Source organism: Pan troglodytes, chromosome 8 (genome assembly GCF_028858775.2).
Source record: "Pan troglodytes isolate AG18354 chromosome 8, NHGRI_mPanTro3-v2.0_pri, whole genome shotgun sequence".
Classification (NCBI taxonomy): Eukaryota; Metazoa; Chordata; class Mammalia; order Primates; family Hominidae; genus Pan; species Pan troglodytes.
Genome location: NC_072406.2, coordinates 64,638,983 through 64,657,043, shown reverse-complemented (window position 1 = coordinate 64,657,043; position 18,061 = coordinate 64,638,983). Strand labels below are relative to the sequence as shown.

At 35.0% G+C, this 18,061-nt stretch overlaps 1 protein-coding gene across 11 annotated transcripts in view; it reads right to left on the bottom strand.

Moving 5' to 3' along the window:
- PRKG1 (protein kinase cGMP-dependent 1) overlaps nt 1-18,061 on the bottom strand; it is a 1,291,606-nt gene that overhangs the window by 28,172 nt on the left and 1,245,373 nt on the right. The window lies entirely within an intron of this gene.

Here is an 18,061-nt window from a genome sequence, read left to right as displayed (position 1 = left end):
TCTTCAGTACTGACTGTATTCATTTCTTCTTTTTAACCTTGCAGAATTTTCCCTCCCTACAGTTTAAAGAGAAAAAAAAGTGTAACAAGATTTTTTCAGGAGATTTTGAAAACCATTTGTTTTTCTTCTCAAACAAGCATGATGGCTTTAGTTCCTTTGACCTCAAACTTTACTCCCTAATAACTGCGAAGACCTGGAGCCTTAATATCTTTCAATGTGCCATGCCTCTCTTGCAGCCCTCATGGCTCCCAGCGGCTCCAGAGGAGGCATGGATCTTCCAAATGCCTTACTCAGACAGGGTGCTGTTTATGGTTTTACAAGAAATTTCAAGAAGGTGACTTGTAACAAAAACAAGAGAGGTAATAGAGCTAATTACTTAAAAGCAATGTAAGGACATTATCATCTAGTGCTCTCAAGCAGTAGAATCCTCAAGATGATACCAAACAGCCCATATTATTTGGGAGTAATGTAACCTTGGGGAAATAACATGGCATGCTGTTTCTGCTTTTCAGCTGAAGTATGGCTGTCCCCTCTTTAGTCGTTAATTATTTACTGCTTCATCAGCAGGGATAGCGAAGGTCTTAAGTGTCTTGTTCCTGCACACATGTACAGATTGAGTTCAATCTTCGAGGATATTAATGTGGCAAGTTCCTTAGGAGGGAGCATGAAGATACTGCAAATAAATGGGCCTCGGTTAGCTGCCAGCAATTGTGAATCAGTATGACAGGTAGGGGGAAAAATGGGTATTTGAAAATGCTTTTAACAGCCAAAGACCCTGTACTCTGGCTGTGAAACTCAAAGATGACAGATTAGTGTGCTACAAATAAATTCAGTAGTAACTCAAAATAAAACACAAAATGTGAAAACTCACTTCTAAAAGAAATCTGGAAAGCTAGGGAAGATGGCATGAAAAATGAGCTATGTTAGAGTACTACAATTCAGAGAAGAAGAAGTAAAGTCATATTCCCTCTTCAGAGTCATACCCAGTTAAACTAGTGAGGACTGTTGTGCAGTTGTTCAAAAATGACTACTAAAAAAATTATTCTCTTTAGTGATGATAACACAGATTTTTTTTTTTTATACTTGTACACAGGGTAGGAGGAAAGAATTCAGCCTTTATAGTCACAGGTCTGGACTTGAATTATGACTCCACTTAGTCCCTCTCAGTCTAAGCAACTAGTCTCTCTCGGGCTAGTTGCTTAACTGCTCTGAGCCCTAGTTCTAGCTGAGGATAATACCAGATACCACATTTATTATGATCCTAAATGAAAACGCGCCACCAAATGGGCATTCATTGATGGACTCTGCTTGTACCCAGCAATCTCTACTGAATAGGGCAAATCAAATGTTGCTTTTTCAGAGGAACAAACTGATTTCCAAAAATGATTCCTATCTTTCCCAAGGTCACAGAGCTATCAAGTGGCAGAAATGGATTCATGTTCAGGTTTTTTTTTGGCCCAAGCTATTTCCAGTATATGCTGCTTCCCTTCAGCTGAATACAAAACCAATTAAACGCATAGTGATTGATACTTTGCAAATCAGAGTTTAACGGAATCGACTAACTCATGGACTGTGAGATAAACTGAACAATATTTCTATTACCTTTAAGCTTAACTTATGCTAGGCATGTGATTTGGGAGAACAGCCAAAGCCTCACTGACATTTTCCTAGGCACTTCCAGGGACCTCCATGTGTTAGGGGTTTGAGATACCTGATTGCTTGAATATTGCAAGGAGAAGCCAAGTGGGGTGGAAAGAGGATGATGAGAGCTGGTGGGTGGTAGATGTCATAAGAGATAGGTAAAAGCTACAGAAAGCTACAGAAATTCTTGGAAGTCAGGCTTACTAGTTGCCAATTTAAAAAGCATTAATTACAAAAAGTTTATAGAACTATACTGCTAACCTACTGAGGCTTTCTGCTTTGCCTTTACTTTGCATGGAACCAGTCCTTGGGTCTAGAATCATCTTCCTTCTTTGCACTCTGTACAAGATCTCATGAGCTCCTTAGAGCAGGGCCCTTAGAATCTCCACTTCCACTTTAAACCAGAATGCTACAAGACTCACAGAACTCAGGATCCTAACCAGAAAGTCGGGGTACCTGAGGACCACTGGTGTAAGCTAACTCAACAGAGACAGTGGAGAATGTTGAAGTTAATTATTTCCATAAAGCCCAAGTAACATATTCATCAGAAATCTTCTGGTAAACCAACAACTTCCCAAAGATCATTCAAGAATGTTCAATTCAACGTTGTTTCTAATGGAAAAATTTAGAAACAATCTAAATTTCTAGCAAGAGGAGGAGCTTGAAAAATAAATTATGGTATATCCATGCAATGCAACTGTAAAAATGATGACTTAGAATTATATTTAACATTACGGAAAAATAACCAAGACATATATATGAATAAAAGATACTGATTGCAAGACAGCATGCATTTTATGATCTCACAGTGTGTTTGTATGTTAGTGTGTATATATACATTCATATGTATATATATACACACACATCTATATGTGAAATAAATGTATGAAGAGACAATCAGAAATGTGTTCATCAATACGTTAACAATGATTTTTCCTTAGGGAGAATTTTAGTTGATTTTTACTTCTTTTTACTTTTTGAATTGCTTAACTTTTGAACAATCCTCATAGCTTGCTTTTACAATGAGTAAAAGTAAAACTCTCATCATGAAAAAACTTGCAAGTCTCTTTTAAATTGTAATAGCTATTTATTATTATTGTCTGAATCTTTCTAATTGATTCTGATTCAACTAGAATTCCATGAATGCAAAGATATTGAGAAATTGCACAGAGCATAACAACCTATTGAGGTCTGGGGCTGAACCACACTATTACCTTCTTACAGGGCTGGCCACAAAAATTTTTTTCAATGTAAACTCTGAGTCAGTTATAGCCATTTGTATTTGTTGAGCCTAAGATACTATGTTTTATTATAAAAATATTTTTAAAAACCTAATCCATGATGAATTGTAAGGTGACATTTAGTTTGCTTTTTATTTTTCCTGTTGTCTAAATTAATTATACAAAGTCCACTTGTGTCCATTTAAGATGATGATGATGATGATGATGATGATGATGATGATTTTTTAGCAAGTTGGTTAGAGCTATGAAATTATTTTCGAGTAGAGAAAGAGATCAGCCAGCAAAAGAGGAGAACAGGAGTGCATATTTTTCTTCTGCCTCTTGCCAAGGACTAGCCTAGATAGTCATGCATGTTCCTCAGATTTGTCTTCCTTTGAAGACTGTCCTAATCTCCTAGGTGTACAGGCTAATGCACTGGTTGAGAGTGTGACTAGTGTGACATTTGACTAATCTTTTTTCAATCTCAACCTTTTTTTTTTTTGCTTCTTCTCTTGGACAAATTACTCAAACTCTCTCTGCTTTCATTTCCTCATCTATCATATGGGGATATCCTGATAGTTTACCTGTGAAAACTAAATAAAAGTGTTATGTATCAAACAAAGTGTTTTCTTTGTTCTGACTGCAACCCACCTCAGTGCTAACAAGTAGATGAGTAAGGATTTGAGAAGCTACTTCTATAATATTGTGGATGCTATAAAAAGGAACGAGATCATGTGCTTTTGCAGGGACATGGATGGAGCTGGAGGCCATTATCCTCAACAAACTAACGCAGGAACAGAAAACCAAACAGCGCATGTTCTCACTTATAAGTGGGAGCTGAATAATGTGAGCACATGGACACAGGGAGAGGAACAACACACACTGGGGTCTGTCGGGGGAGAGCTGGGGGTGTTGGCAGAGAGCATCAGGAGAAATAACTAATGCATGCTGACTTAATACCAGGCGAGGGGTTAATAGGTGCAGCAAACCATCATGGTACATGTTTACCTATGTAACAAACATGCACATCCTGCACATGTGCTCCAGAACTTAAAAAAAAGTTTACAATAATAATAATAATAAAGGATTAATATTGGTTCATCAACTAAATGTACCATACTAACGTAAGTTGTCAATAATAGGGGTGATTGGGTTCAGCGTATATAGGAATTTTCTGTACTATCTTCACATTTTTCTGTAATTATATAACTGTTCTCAAAAAACAAAGATTATGGATGCTTATACCACACTGGTTTTACTCTCAAAATTCCTAAAAAGGGAAAATGAACAAGAAAATTTCAATACTCAAGATCTTCATTTTATTTTATATAAGAAATGCTATGTGCTATATTAGAAATTAGAATCGGTAAATGTTTCATTTACAGTACATTGTTACTTCAATATGAAGTATTATATTGACATTTGAATGAATGTATACTTGGGCCAAGTAGATCTTAAGGTGGGAATTTTTGACAAGGATTTTGACAAGTTCTTAACTATCTGGCTATGGCTGATGTCTGCATAATACTGGCCTGAAAATGAGAGGTGATGTCATCAGCATTTTAAAGAGCTCTGAAGATGCATTTGCTGGTTGTATTTAAATACAGTACATGCTTCCTTTTTACCTAGGGTATCTGGTTGCCTTAAAAAGGCTTGTTTCCTACTGGACCCAATTTTTTGCCTTTACTGGGAAGGAAGATTATGATCAAGGCAAGGTTAAAACTGGCTCAGTACCACTGGCTGTGAGTTGATCCTTAGAATTTGTATCTATTCACTCATTTAACCTTGTTATTAAGAGCTCGTAGCTTATTTTGCACTGTCAATATCTTAATTATTTTGGAAGAAAATTACTTCCTGAACTACACCGTAATTGAAATGATTTCTTAAATTCAAGGCTTAAACTGTCAATGTCACATGACTCATTATTATGCAAAAGTCCCATATGAAGTGGTTCAAATTACATTTCCATGCACAGCAGGAGAAGGGTACTCCCTTCATGCTCTACCTTAGGTAAACTGATGCTACAGAACAACGGTGATGAAGGGAGTTAAGGAAAACATAAACCTGGGACCTAATTCTGGATCTTTCACTAATAAGTCATATAATCTCACTGGGCCTCAGACCACTTTTCAGAAAATAAAGGGCAAAACTATATTATCTTTAAAAACTCATTCCAGCTAGATAATTCTATACATCTGCAATTTGACGTAATACGCATTTTTAAAGCATGTTAATTATATTTAACCTTATAGAAACGGCCCAAAAAACATGTGGCAATATCTTGGGAAGAAGGAAAAGGGGAAATACTCCGAGTAACACAAAGGTCGCTTAAGGAAACACGATGGTCCTCTCTGAAAGTATGACCTTGACTTTACATTTATGTTCATATTCTCTTCGGGGGTGGGCGTTTTATTTTCTGCCCTCTCAACCCCAACATGTGAAGGGATTGGTTTCTGTTATATTCTCTGTGTTACTAACTTTCAAAGAACACACACTGGAAAAAAGTTGCAGTAGCTTTCTCAGGAAGAGCATTAAAACAGGCTTCAAGGCATAAGGGAATGCAAGCAGAGTCACCGTAATTGTAATAGCTGCAAAATAGGAATGGCAACTATTTTCTCAAATAAAATAGCACAAAATTTTAATCAGGAAATCTATATTATTTGGTGAAGCATAAAGCCATTTTTTAGTTTTGGCTCTCTTTAACCTGGGAGAAAAAGGCTTTGTAGGTAATCCAGAAATAATTTGGCAAGGTCTATGATTTTATGTTTAAGTAACCCACGTTTAATATAAATTCTGATAACTTAAGGAATTTATGACAAGTGCTGTAGTGAAATGTTCTGCAAAGGAAGAAAAGAAGAAAAAAAAAGCTGGAGGGGAGGGGGAAGGAGAGAGAAAGCCCTACATTGAGAGACTGTGAGTATCTTATCCTATTAGATTAACCGTGCCAAAGGGCAGGTTCACCAAAATCAGCCAAAGGCCTATAATAAAACATCAACAATAAGAACATCAGTAAACAAACCACTAGACTCCCTATAAATGCATAAGCACTATGTTCCACCTCCATCATTTCCCAATATTCCCCTGTTGCCAGAAAGCTCTTCACAGCCCTGTAGGACACTGGCCTTAGATTCTACGTTCAGAAAGCAATGTAAACATCCTGTTCTGCAGCAGTGGAGTATAATAACAAAGCTGAAGCAGGGTGTACAGAAGCCATAAAACTGCCCTAAAATTCAACAGGAAAAAAGACATGAAGTTACTATACATTAAATAACTGGGTATTTAGATTATTGAACTAGATCATACATGTAGAAAATAAAAATATTTAGTGTAACACAAAATTTTAGCATTTGAATATCTGTACCAGAAAAGGTAAATCTTGAGAGACAGAAAGTAGATGACAGGCCAGGTGTGGTGGTTTACACCTGTAATGCCAGCACTTTGGGAGGCTGAGGTGAGCCCATCACTTGAGCTCACAAGTTGGAGACCAGCCATGGGCAACATGGCCATGTCTCTACAAAAAATACAAAAATTAGTCGGGCATGGTGGTGCACGCCTCTAGTCCCAGCTACTTGGGAGGATGAGGTGGGAGATTGCTTGAGCCTCCAAGCTCAAGCTGCAGTGAGCCAAGATCATGCCACTGCACTCCGGCCTGGGTGACAGAGCAAGACCCTGTCTCAAAAAAAAAAAAAAAAAAAAAAAAAATCCTGGAGATTGGAATGGAGAGTATTTCTAAATGGGCACAAGGGTTCTTATTGCAGTGGTAGGAATGTTCTAAAGCTGGGTTATATGATGGTCATACAATTCTAAAAATCACTGAATTATACCCTTAAAATGGGAAAGTTTTATGGTATGTAAATTATACCTCAATGAAGTTGTTAAAGAATTTTTAAAAAGAGAGAGAACTTGTAATTCCCTGAATCTACAACTTCTAGTTCTGTATTGATTTGTCAGGTAGCTACATGTTTCATTGACATTTTAAAGAATTTAATGTCAAAAATGTATTTCTCTGTGCTTACTATCTCACTTACAATAAAAGTTCCCCAGTTAGCCACAAACTAGATTTTTAAACTCTAATTTCTGTTAAATATTGACACATTTTTAAAAAGTCATTTTTAATGACTTTACTACTTGTTTATTGAAAAACCTAAATTTAAAAGTATTATTTTTTAAAAAATTAGGATCACAAATAAATTTAAACAAAATGTACATAATTAACACAAAGTTCTTTAAAACTTATCTTGTCAAAATAATAGGTACAGTCAGCTTTCTGCATCTGTAGGTTCTGCATCCACATTCAAACAACCAAGGATTGAAAATACTCGGAAAACAAAAATGGATGGTTGTGTTTGAGGTGAACATATATAGACATTTTTCTTGTCATTATTCCCTAAACAATACAGTATAACAGCTACTTACATAACATTTGCATTGTATTAGGTACTGTAAATAAACTAGAGATAATTTAAAATATAGGAGAGAATGTGTGTATATGCAAATACTATGCCATATTATATTAGGGACTTAAGTATCTGTAAATTTTGATATCCGCAGCAGGAAGAGGTATTGGTGAGGACAGGTCCTAGAACCAATCCCCCATGGATGCTGGGGATTGGAAGGTTAAAATATTGTAATAATAAACCAACTGTGGTTGTATGCAAGTCCATATGACATCCTAAAGCCTTATTTTCCTTACTTATGAGAATAAAACCAGACCAAGTGCGGTGGCTCACACCTGTAATCCCAGCACTTTGGGAGGCCGAGACGGGCAGATCATTTGAGGTCAGGAGTTCAAGACCAGCCTGGCCAACATGGTGAAACTTCATCTCTACCAAAAATATAAAAATTAGCCAGGCATGGCAGTGGGCACCTGTAATCCAGCTACTCAGGAGGCTGAGGCAGGAGAATTGCTTGAACTCAGGAGGCAGAGGTTGCAGTGAGCCAAGATTGTACCACTGTACTCCAGCCTGGGCAACAGAGCAAGACTCTATCTCAAAAACAAAAAACAAACAAACAAAAAAAACCAGCTTCATATTATAGAAACAGATATTGTAAGTTCAAATCAGATAGTGTATGTGAAAATTCTTTAGAAATTAAGAAGTGTTATGTAAGAATGATCATTACTACTATGATTTCCAAGATATGATATCTTACTATTACAACTGATAATTAAATCTGTTTTTAAGTTAGTAGTCCCAATCAACTGAATGAATACAGGACTAGGACAAATCTACCTGTTTAAATTTAAGGAAGTTTTACTTTCATGGCGAAAGAAAAAGCAATTTTATTACTCCAACTCAAATAACTTTTTGGACATGGCCAACTAAAGTGCCCACTTGTTCAGGAGAAGCCAGCTTACTACATTCTTAAAAGGAAATGAAATGCTTTAAGTGAACAGAAAGCTTCTATCCTACAAATCAGTGTTGGATTCACATCAATGTTGGATTATATACATTTCTTAACAACAACAATAGCAAAAAATACTAATTCTATTATTAACTTAACCAGAGATCACAATAACTTCTCTACTTCCTTCACTTTTCTCTGCACAATAACATAATATGATTTATTGTTCCCCTTGGCCAATGTCTGAAATTTAAGAATGAACCATAGCATTTGCCTTGTTTCATAGGATACATAAGAGAGAAGAATAAAAGGAACTCGTCACAGCCTGAGTGACACATGTTTGAATGAGGCATAGAGGCACAGCACTGCTGTAGTGGTGACTCAACTTCATGGTAAAGGCTTTATGCATCAAAGTTCCTATTCATAGACAGCCCCCCCCCCCCACACCTACACACACACACTCACACACACACAGAGTCAGGTATAACATTTTGAAAAGAAAGGAGGATAGAAAAGTAGCTTATTATATATATATGCCTTTTCATTTGAATCCATCTGCCATTTGCACAATGGAAAGATAATCAAGAGAGGGTCTCTCTTCTTCTCATCCTTGTTTTTCTTTCTTCGTTTACCTTAACCCTTCATCAAAATATCAGTAATCTTATTTGCTTTGTAACTTACCTTCAGACTTAAAATCAGTTCTACAGCTGGTGGCCAGAAATATCAGGAAATATCTATCTTATTAAGTTTAAATTTATCAAAAGACAAAGGTATTTTTGAAGAGGAGATAAGGTTTTTTTTTTCTATTTTTTAGAGACATTTAACTTTCAGTTTGGAGGAAAGTCAGAAAAAGAACCTAATACTTTCTAATTTTTAATTATACTGTGAACAAAGGGTTGGACAATTTTCTAGAAGTTACTTGCAAATCAAAGAACATTTATAATTTCTTATTTTTAATTATACTGTGAACAAAGGGTTGGACAATTTTCTAGAAGTTACTTGCAAATCAAAGAACATTTATAATTTCCCTTATTAAGGAATTAGTATTCATTCATTTTCATTCAAAAGGCTACCTACTTTGAGTGTCTTCTCATTCCTTAAACATAACATTTATTTCCTACTGCTTTTATGCTAAATAAACTTTACTTCATTTTGCAGTGATTATTAAAAATGGTATTTACAGAATTTTATTACCTATAATACACTTTAAGTTATTTTTTTCACCAACTAATCAAATATTTTTCATCCTCTACCCAATACTTTAATTTCTATGCATAATCTCCCTTGTATAAGGAAATACTATGTGTATCAGTTTTGAAAACTTGTTTACATATTTTAAATTGAGCACATGAATAGCTCACATAGATTCAATTTATTCTAATACTTAAAGCACACATATAACCACGTAGGTGAAGTTGAATATTTATATTTCAATTCCTTTCATTTATTGACTCTGAAAATCTAAAATGAGTTGAAATGAAACAGAGGATCACATACTGTGAAATTCAACTCTCTTTCTGACATGTGGCCCAATTAACTCATGAAAGGTTTTGCATTGCAGTTATACTTTTGAAATATAGGGATGAATGACTTTATAATTTTTTAAACTGTTACATACTGGAAAACTTTAATAAAATGGCTTATAATCAGATCTTAATGTCTTATTACATGCTGTCCTCAAACTTTGTCCTTCTGATGTTACAAAAAGGCTAATGATACAATTCATCCATGTAGCCGAAAACCGTTTGTACCCCCTAAAGCTATTACAATTTAAAATATTTTTTAAAATACTGAAAAAGTGCTGGGAGACAGGGCTGGGGGAATGGGAATGAGGGTGGGGAGGATGGGGTTGGAAGGATGTAGAGGAGAACCCGCCAACCATTGAAAGATTCAATGCCTCTTTCAATAATAAGGCAAAATAAAGACATTTTCAGATAAAAGTAAATTAAGGAAAAAAGAAAAAGGAAAAGATAACTTCTTCCCCCATATGATTCTTGTATTTCACATTTATCTTGTGTTTCAGATTTTCACAAATATAAGAGGACATCAACTGTAGCTAAGTAAGTTCAATAAGAATTTACTGGATTTTGCCTATGCCAGTTTACTTCAGGGAAAACAGTCACATTAAAAATTTAAATTGCTTTGTTTGTGCAGATGTGGCATCCAAGGTCATAGTGATGACGAGACAGTGGCTCTCCTTTGTTTAACTTATTTATTTGAACTTCTTTTGGGTAGTGATGATCTCCCCACTCTCAGTGTGAACGTGAAAGGCAGTGGGCTGGAACTAGAGACTAAGAACAAACTACCTGGCCCACAAAAGCTCCTGACCTCATAGCTCAATGTTCAAGCTCATATGTTGTATATGTCAATGACAATGGGGAATACTGAGGGACCAAGTACTAATTAGCAATAAATGAAATATATGCAATTGATGAGATATATTGAAACATACAGAATTACCTGTTTCATATTTTTTCCAGAAAGCAAGATAAATTATTTCATTTTATTTAAAAAGACATGACTATTTTCTACATAATTAAGACACACAAAGGGACTATTTTTCCCTCTCATGGAAGGAATCCCTCTTTGAAAGTGTTTACATGAAATTTTCAGGAATGCAGACTGCACTGTGGTACAAAATAACCTACTTTTGTCAGAAGAGAAATTATGATGTCTATTTCTGGGAGCAGCGCCACCTAAAAATAGCTTGTCTAGTCACCTTATAGTGCATTCTTTCATGTCATAGATAGAAGTTCAGAGCAGAGTCTGTGTTTATATGCTTTCATTACTTAATGTCCAAACAACTCTTTTTTTTTTTTTTTTGGCAAGTCTAATCTTTTTAAAGAATATAAACAATCATACTCTACTGATCAGCTATCTAATATTTCTCTCTGCTCCTCCCACAGTAATTCACTCTAGTCTGGTCACTTGCTTTGGTGTCCTGTGACAACATGTGGCCTTTTATGTTGTAACCCTTGCCTGGAATGGCCTTTTCCCAGAATGGCCTTTCCCCATCTGTTCATTTAAATCCCAACCTATTCTCCACCGCCTGGCTTCAGTTCTGTATATCTTCCCAGGCCCTCTTCTATTCCATCAATTTCAAATGACCTCTCTCCTGATGAAATACTAAGAACACTTCTGCATAATTTTTAATTTAACACAATAGCATAATATTTTGTTTGCTACTTTTCCAATATGTTAATCTTATCTTCTTTCTTAGGAGGAGGCAGAAATTCCTTGAGGGCAGGAATCATGTCAGATATTTTTATATCCCACAGATATTTTGGATGTTTTAAAACAGATGATTTTTGCCTAATATGATGTACCCATTATTAAGCTTCTAGTTAAAAAATCAGTAATTCTGGGCAATAACAACAGCTCTTTCAATGACTAAGTGGCCTTAAACCACATATATACATTATTCTTGTCTTCTTTCCTGTAAAATGTGGATCATGTCTCATGTTCTCCTCACAGAGTAGCTATAAGGGCAAAATTATACAATGAACATGAAAGTAATTTGAAGATTATAAAGTAGGGTTCAAATGAAAGGTTATTTTATGAAAGAAATAATATTTCTTGGATTAAAGAAATAATATTTATGTCATAGAAAACAAAAAAGGCAAGTATGACCTAAATGTTAACTTTTGTAAGAGCTGTTTTATCACCAATTATTTTAAGCTTTGGAAAGACATGCCCAGTGCATTCTAGATTTATAGTGATTATTCTAAAATCATATGCAGGTTTAGAGGAGAAACTATTAACATTTTATTTGTGGTAGGATACTAACTTCAACTACTTGTAAGAAAAAATAGGCATTTCAATTGATTGCTAATATATAAAATTTCTGTAATTTCACAAGATGGGTTAGAAAGTAACATATTTGTTTTCATTCATGTAATCTAAATTTTATTATAATTATCAATGTACAAAAGAAATTTATTCTACAATAATGAGATGAAGTAATGCTTATCTTACTTTATTTGCCTATACCAAAGTAGAGATAAGCTTTACTACTTGTAATTTCTGCATTGAAAGTGTCATGTGGTTATTTTAGCAGTTGCAGTATATTGTTACTACACCTACTGATGCTCAATTAGTGTTTATTAGATGGGATTTTCATTAGTTCTCTGAAGAACTTATTTTCTGAGAAATGAATGCTATTTATTAGAGTTAATAATTTTTGTCCGTTTTTATTCTTTTGAAGAATAAACATAACATGAGAATTACATATTTAATAATAAACCACAGAGTACTACTAAAGAAGAGGCTGTGTTAAAATGAAGCAAACTTTCAGTTTCAACCAGTATTGAGTCCTTACTCACTTTAGTCACAGAGGATGCAAGGCCTTAGGGCAGCAGGGTTTCCCCAGGTGTCCGATGTAGCATAAATCACCGTGGGTACACATGGCAATACTGCCCAAAGATCTCCATAGCTATTCTGTTTCATTGCTGTGCGGCTTGGCAGTAGGAAGCTCTTGAAATGTTTTCATCTTACATGGGGTTTCCCTTTGGAGTTAAGTTGCTCACCTTTCGCAATAAGACCCTGCTGACTGAGCAATGGGTTTATCACCTAACTTCTTGCTTAATCACCTCTTAGTTTCTATTTTTTTTTCAATTGGTTTACATAGCACTCCAAGCCTGCTTGCTTGTTTTTATAGTGCCAAGGCAGCTGGCAAAAATGCTGTGAGAGTGCTATGGATGTCATGAACAGACACACCCTGTGAAATACACCTGCTTGTCTTAGCATAAATTGGTTCTTGCAACTACCACATTTTCTTTTCCTGGGCAATCCAGTTATGTGGTTTAGAAACTGAACTGCAGCAGAGAAGGAATGAGAGGTAACTTTTGTATTCAACTTGCCAAGAGCCAGGTCTTTATTATGCCCAACTGAGGTGCCATGGGTTAAGAAGGCTGGAGAGGAACTAGATATGATTCAGCAGTTTGCACTGAAAATGATTTCCCATTGAGAGGTTAAGAGGTGGGGCTTCACAATTTAGAAGTGAAATGGATGAATAAAAGCAGGCTACTTCAGGGGCACACAGGTTCAGCATAAGGGATATTGAAAATTGTTTCCCATCTCCTCTCATGACAGATCAGAAAGTTAAGAGCTTAGTGGTCTGGAGAAATTTAATAGAGGTTATCACTGAAGGTCATTTGAAGACCTCTGGCTCTTACTTATATTGGAATAATGGTTGCACTCTCAGGCCTTGGCCTAGCAATGGAAAAGAAAAGAGTAAAATACTTTCATTCCCTTCCTTTTCTATGCATATAGCTGGAAGTGATAAATAAAAAGAACTATCATTAGCATGCTTTAATAATAATAGCAACAATAACAACATTAACACCATTTACTGACCTATGATGTGTGAGACACTATTTTGAGGGCTTTAACTCGTTTAATCTTCACAACCTTGTGAGGTACATATCCTATTATTATCATCATTTCAGAGACAAGAAAAGCAAGACTCAGAAAGTTTTAAGTAAATGACTAAGCATACACAATGGGTAATATCTGAATCCAGAAAGCCTAATTCTAGAGCTCTAGCTTCTAGCTACCATGTTACACTGTCGGATTTTTTTTCTCTGCAGGTATTTTGCCATTAAAATAGGAGCAGAAAAGGATTTAGAGAAAGGGGAGCCTCTGAGGATATAACAAAAAGAGAGGCACACAGCAGACAATTACTACATCTATTCTAGATTTAGTTCTAATTCAGGTTCTTGAATTCCAGAAGAATTTTTTTAAAGCAAAGGTGTACATATAACAATGAAGTAACACTTGTTTGATTTGGGGGTGGTTGTTGATGGTGGTGGTAAGAATCCAAATATTTTTAAAACCCAGAATGGCAGAAAAAGCTTCTAGTTAAAAAATCAGTAATTCTGGGCAATAACAGCAGCTCTTTCAATGACTAAGTGGCCTTAAACCACATATATACATTATTCTTGTCTTCTTTCCTGTAAAATGTGGATCATGTCTCATGTTCTCCTCACAGAGTAGCTATAAGGGCAAAATTATACAATGAACATGAAAGTAATTTGAAGATTATAAAGTAGGGTTCAAATGAAAGGTTATTTTATTAAAGAAAAATATTAATTTATTAAGAAACATTTGTTTCTTCAATAGTTTCATTTTACTAAGTATGTTCCATAATGCATCAGGTTACTTATGTTGATGCCTTAACTCTCCCTCTGCCTCAGAAATGCTATCTCCTGCAAGACGTCTTGTTCCTCCACACACTGAACCCCTGCTGATCATGCTTTGCTTATGAGTTTATTAGTTTACATGATTGCCCCTCCCAGTAGACTGTGAGTCTCTAGAGCTAAGAACTATTCTATTTATTAAATTTTTTATCTTCAATCATAGAGCTCACTACATATATACATAATAACTGATGCAGAAAGAATATAATCCAAAAAGACAGAGGTTATGTTTATCTTATATTTGTTCCTGTGCTTTATCCAAGTTTGCCGCTCTGGTATAGGAGATATTTGGATTGCTAAATAAACAGATTAAATATCTAATATTTAAAGCACCGACTACATATTATTGGCATATTAAAAAATCAGTTTGTCTTTGAGTCATACAAATCTATTCTGAAAAGCAGGTGCCTTTCTCGCAGGGACAAAAGTAGAGTAAATTGGGAATATGACTATAAGGCAATGGGACTAATTTTCACTTGTAATTTGTAAAACAACCTCCTTATTTTACAGTTATACTTTGTAAATGAAGACGATTACCTAGATGACTTACAGCAGTGCTTAGAGCTTTAATGAATAAGTCATATATAAAAAGAGAGCTGAGTTCTTTTGCTGAAAGTGATACTATAAATGGAATGTGTTCTCCTGGAAGACATACTGTAAACAGACAGTAACTGAACACATTAGAAAGACCATTCTTAAAAATAAAGAACATAGGCAGAAAATATGGCACATGCCAGAAAACAGAAAGGAAAGCAGTCCAAATGACTGCCCAGAGGAAATGGTTGTGAACAGGACACTGTCTGATATTAAACAAGTGACCGTCAGTTATGCTGAGAGTATTTAGGAAGAGATTGAATAGCTTAAGACTACAATTCCTATGCATAAAAGATCTTCACTTTAAGCTTCTGGACTCTTTACTGAACACATTTAAGTTTCTTATTATGTGGCCAAATTATGTACTCACGTCCAAAAATTGATAATAAACTATTTATAAATTCTCCTGTAGAAAAATACTTCTGCATCTACATTTATCTAAATTGACATGAATGATAAAAATTAAGAAATGCTAAAGAGTCTGTGAAGGGTGTAACTACCTTCACACACAAACACAATCTGTATGTCAAACAGTGATGAGAAAACTACATTCTTAACTTCACTCTAACAGGAAATGAAGTTCAAAAATTCAAATTTCTAAATTCTTTATACTCCACTGGAGGGTTTATAATTTTATAATCTTATTTCTGGGAAATTTTTAAAAATACTATTTTAAAATTAAAGTGTAACTTATGGTATTATCTTGAAATGTCATTTACCTGCTCAACATTACTGCTAAACTAAGACACTAAGTATTATATACTTTGTATTAACATGTTGAGCACTGTGTACATAAACATGAAATTAGCTTATATGAAGATTTATTGCTTAGATATTGCTTCAATAGCACTTTATAATATTGACAAGATTATCTTGCATGAGTCATTCTCAGAGGAGAGTGAAAACTTCTGTAATCACAAAAGAACTGGTCTCTGCCTACATCTTACTCCTAACTCTGATGGTACACTGTTATCCTTATGGTGATTCATTATATTCCATGACAATGTTATGTACAATTATGGGCAAAGTGATGAGGCCAAACTCCCAATTCCAGCATCATTGAATGTATGTAAAAGATGAACAATCACAGATAATATTTTAATACCCCAAAAGTAATATTATCAGGCAATTATTAGTAAGTGGCAAGAATTGGGAAAATAAGGTATTAGTGATCACTTAAGTGGCTGGTCCACATTGAATACTGAAGACAATATAGGCATTCTGATTGTCCTGCAGTGTGTTGTGGATGTACAAGACAACAAAAGCTGATGTGGCCGTAAAAGGTTAAGGACGTGCACTCCGTCCCGATGTAGAAGTTGTACCCAATGATCCATTATGAATTTATCACTCAGCAGTAATATCTACAGTTTTTGCAAAGTGGGCTATATTTCCAATCTCAATTAATTCTTAGGACTATGGTGTTCATTATCTATAAACATCTGTCTAAAAGAGTAAAATATAATATCCATGAGAGGAAAATTAGGCTATCTGGTATTTCTCTGGGGATGGAGATTATATGTACCTATATATCTATATATATGATATACTCAAACATGCACATGAATACACAGAAATGAGCATACACATGTGTGCACACACATGAGAGCACACATGCAAATTTTTGTTTTTAAACTAAGCTAACTTTTATATGCCCACATTAAATTCTTCCCAATTTTGAGGCTAATCAAAATTTTGTTTGTACCTCCTCATTTGCTTTTCAGAGGATCTTCTAGAAGATTTGCACTATCAGCTTGGTATTCAGTTCTCTAGCTTGAAATGATTTCAGTGCCTGTAAGTTATTTTCAGTATTTCAAAAATCTTAAGTAAATTCCTGTATTTCATGAAATATCTCACTGGTAACTTCAAAGATCACCATTTAAGTTATCAAACTTCTAAGAGTTCATGAAGTTGTAACGCTGATTTTTTTTTGTCAACAAAAATAGTAGTTTTATTGTCCTTCGTCTTTAAAAAATAATATTTAAGGACCTATAACAGTCCTACAATCACTCTCTGAGAAATTCTGTCCCTTATACTGCTTCATTTGGAGACTGTTTTAGAAATACGCAACTATATAAACACACCACAAAATAAATCCTGTATGGCAGGGAGCTCTGTCCTCTTCCCTGCCTGTATGTCCCAACACCTCCAAATCAAAGCAGTTCATGTATAATGCTGTTAATGAATCTTTATTAGCTATACAGACAATTATGATTTGCCACAAAACCAAAGTTCTTAAAAAATAAATCCAAGGCTACATTAATTGGTAGGGTTCAGAAAAGCAAGAGGTTTGTCTAGAACCTTACTTTTTTTTTTTCTCTCCCAGAACTGAAAATACTCATATTGTCAAAGGCACACTATGGACTTTCAAGTCACAGGTGATATTACTACAGTATCTCCAACCAGTGTTAAGGGAAGCATAATACCAATTCAGTGAGACATATGGCTCTAAAACCTTCTCATCTAATATTTAAGTAAATAACATCTTTCTACCTGTTCAAGTCAGAAATTCCAACTGCAATACAAATAGACAAATATAAAAATAGTGCTGGGTCAATGTACTTTTAAGGAAGGGGATTTCTCCTGACCCCTGATGGCAACGGTAACTGTTTACTGCACTGTACACAGTCTCAGGGAGTTCCTCACATACTGTACTGGTGTCTGATATCAGGAACTCCTCTATGTTCAGCAGAGAGGTGGAAATCAATCTGCATTCTCAATTAGGGTTTATAGCCACACCGTCTTGAAATGCAGTTAGTCATAAGAGTACATTTTTTTCTAATTCTTGTGACACTACGTCAGTTTTAAAATTTATATTTCAAAGAAATGCAAAATAGAGTACGTTTTCATATTGTTTACACCACATTCATGCAATGTATTTAATGTATGAACTTGTACCAAGTGTCGTCATCATCTTCATGAATATATAGATGTATGTATATGTGTATACATATGTATACAGACTGTGTGTGTGAAATAAACTATATAAAATATTCAAACTGTTAGGACTAGAAATAGGTACTTGCAACTACAGAATCACAGAATTGCTACTACAACACCATTTACTTC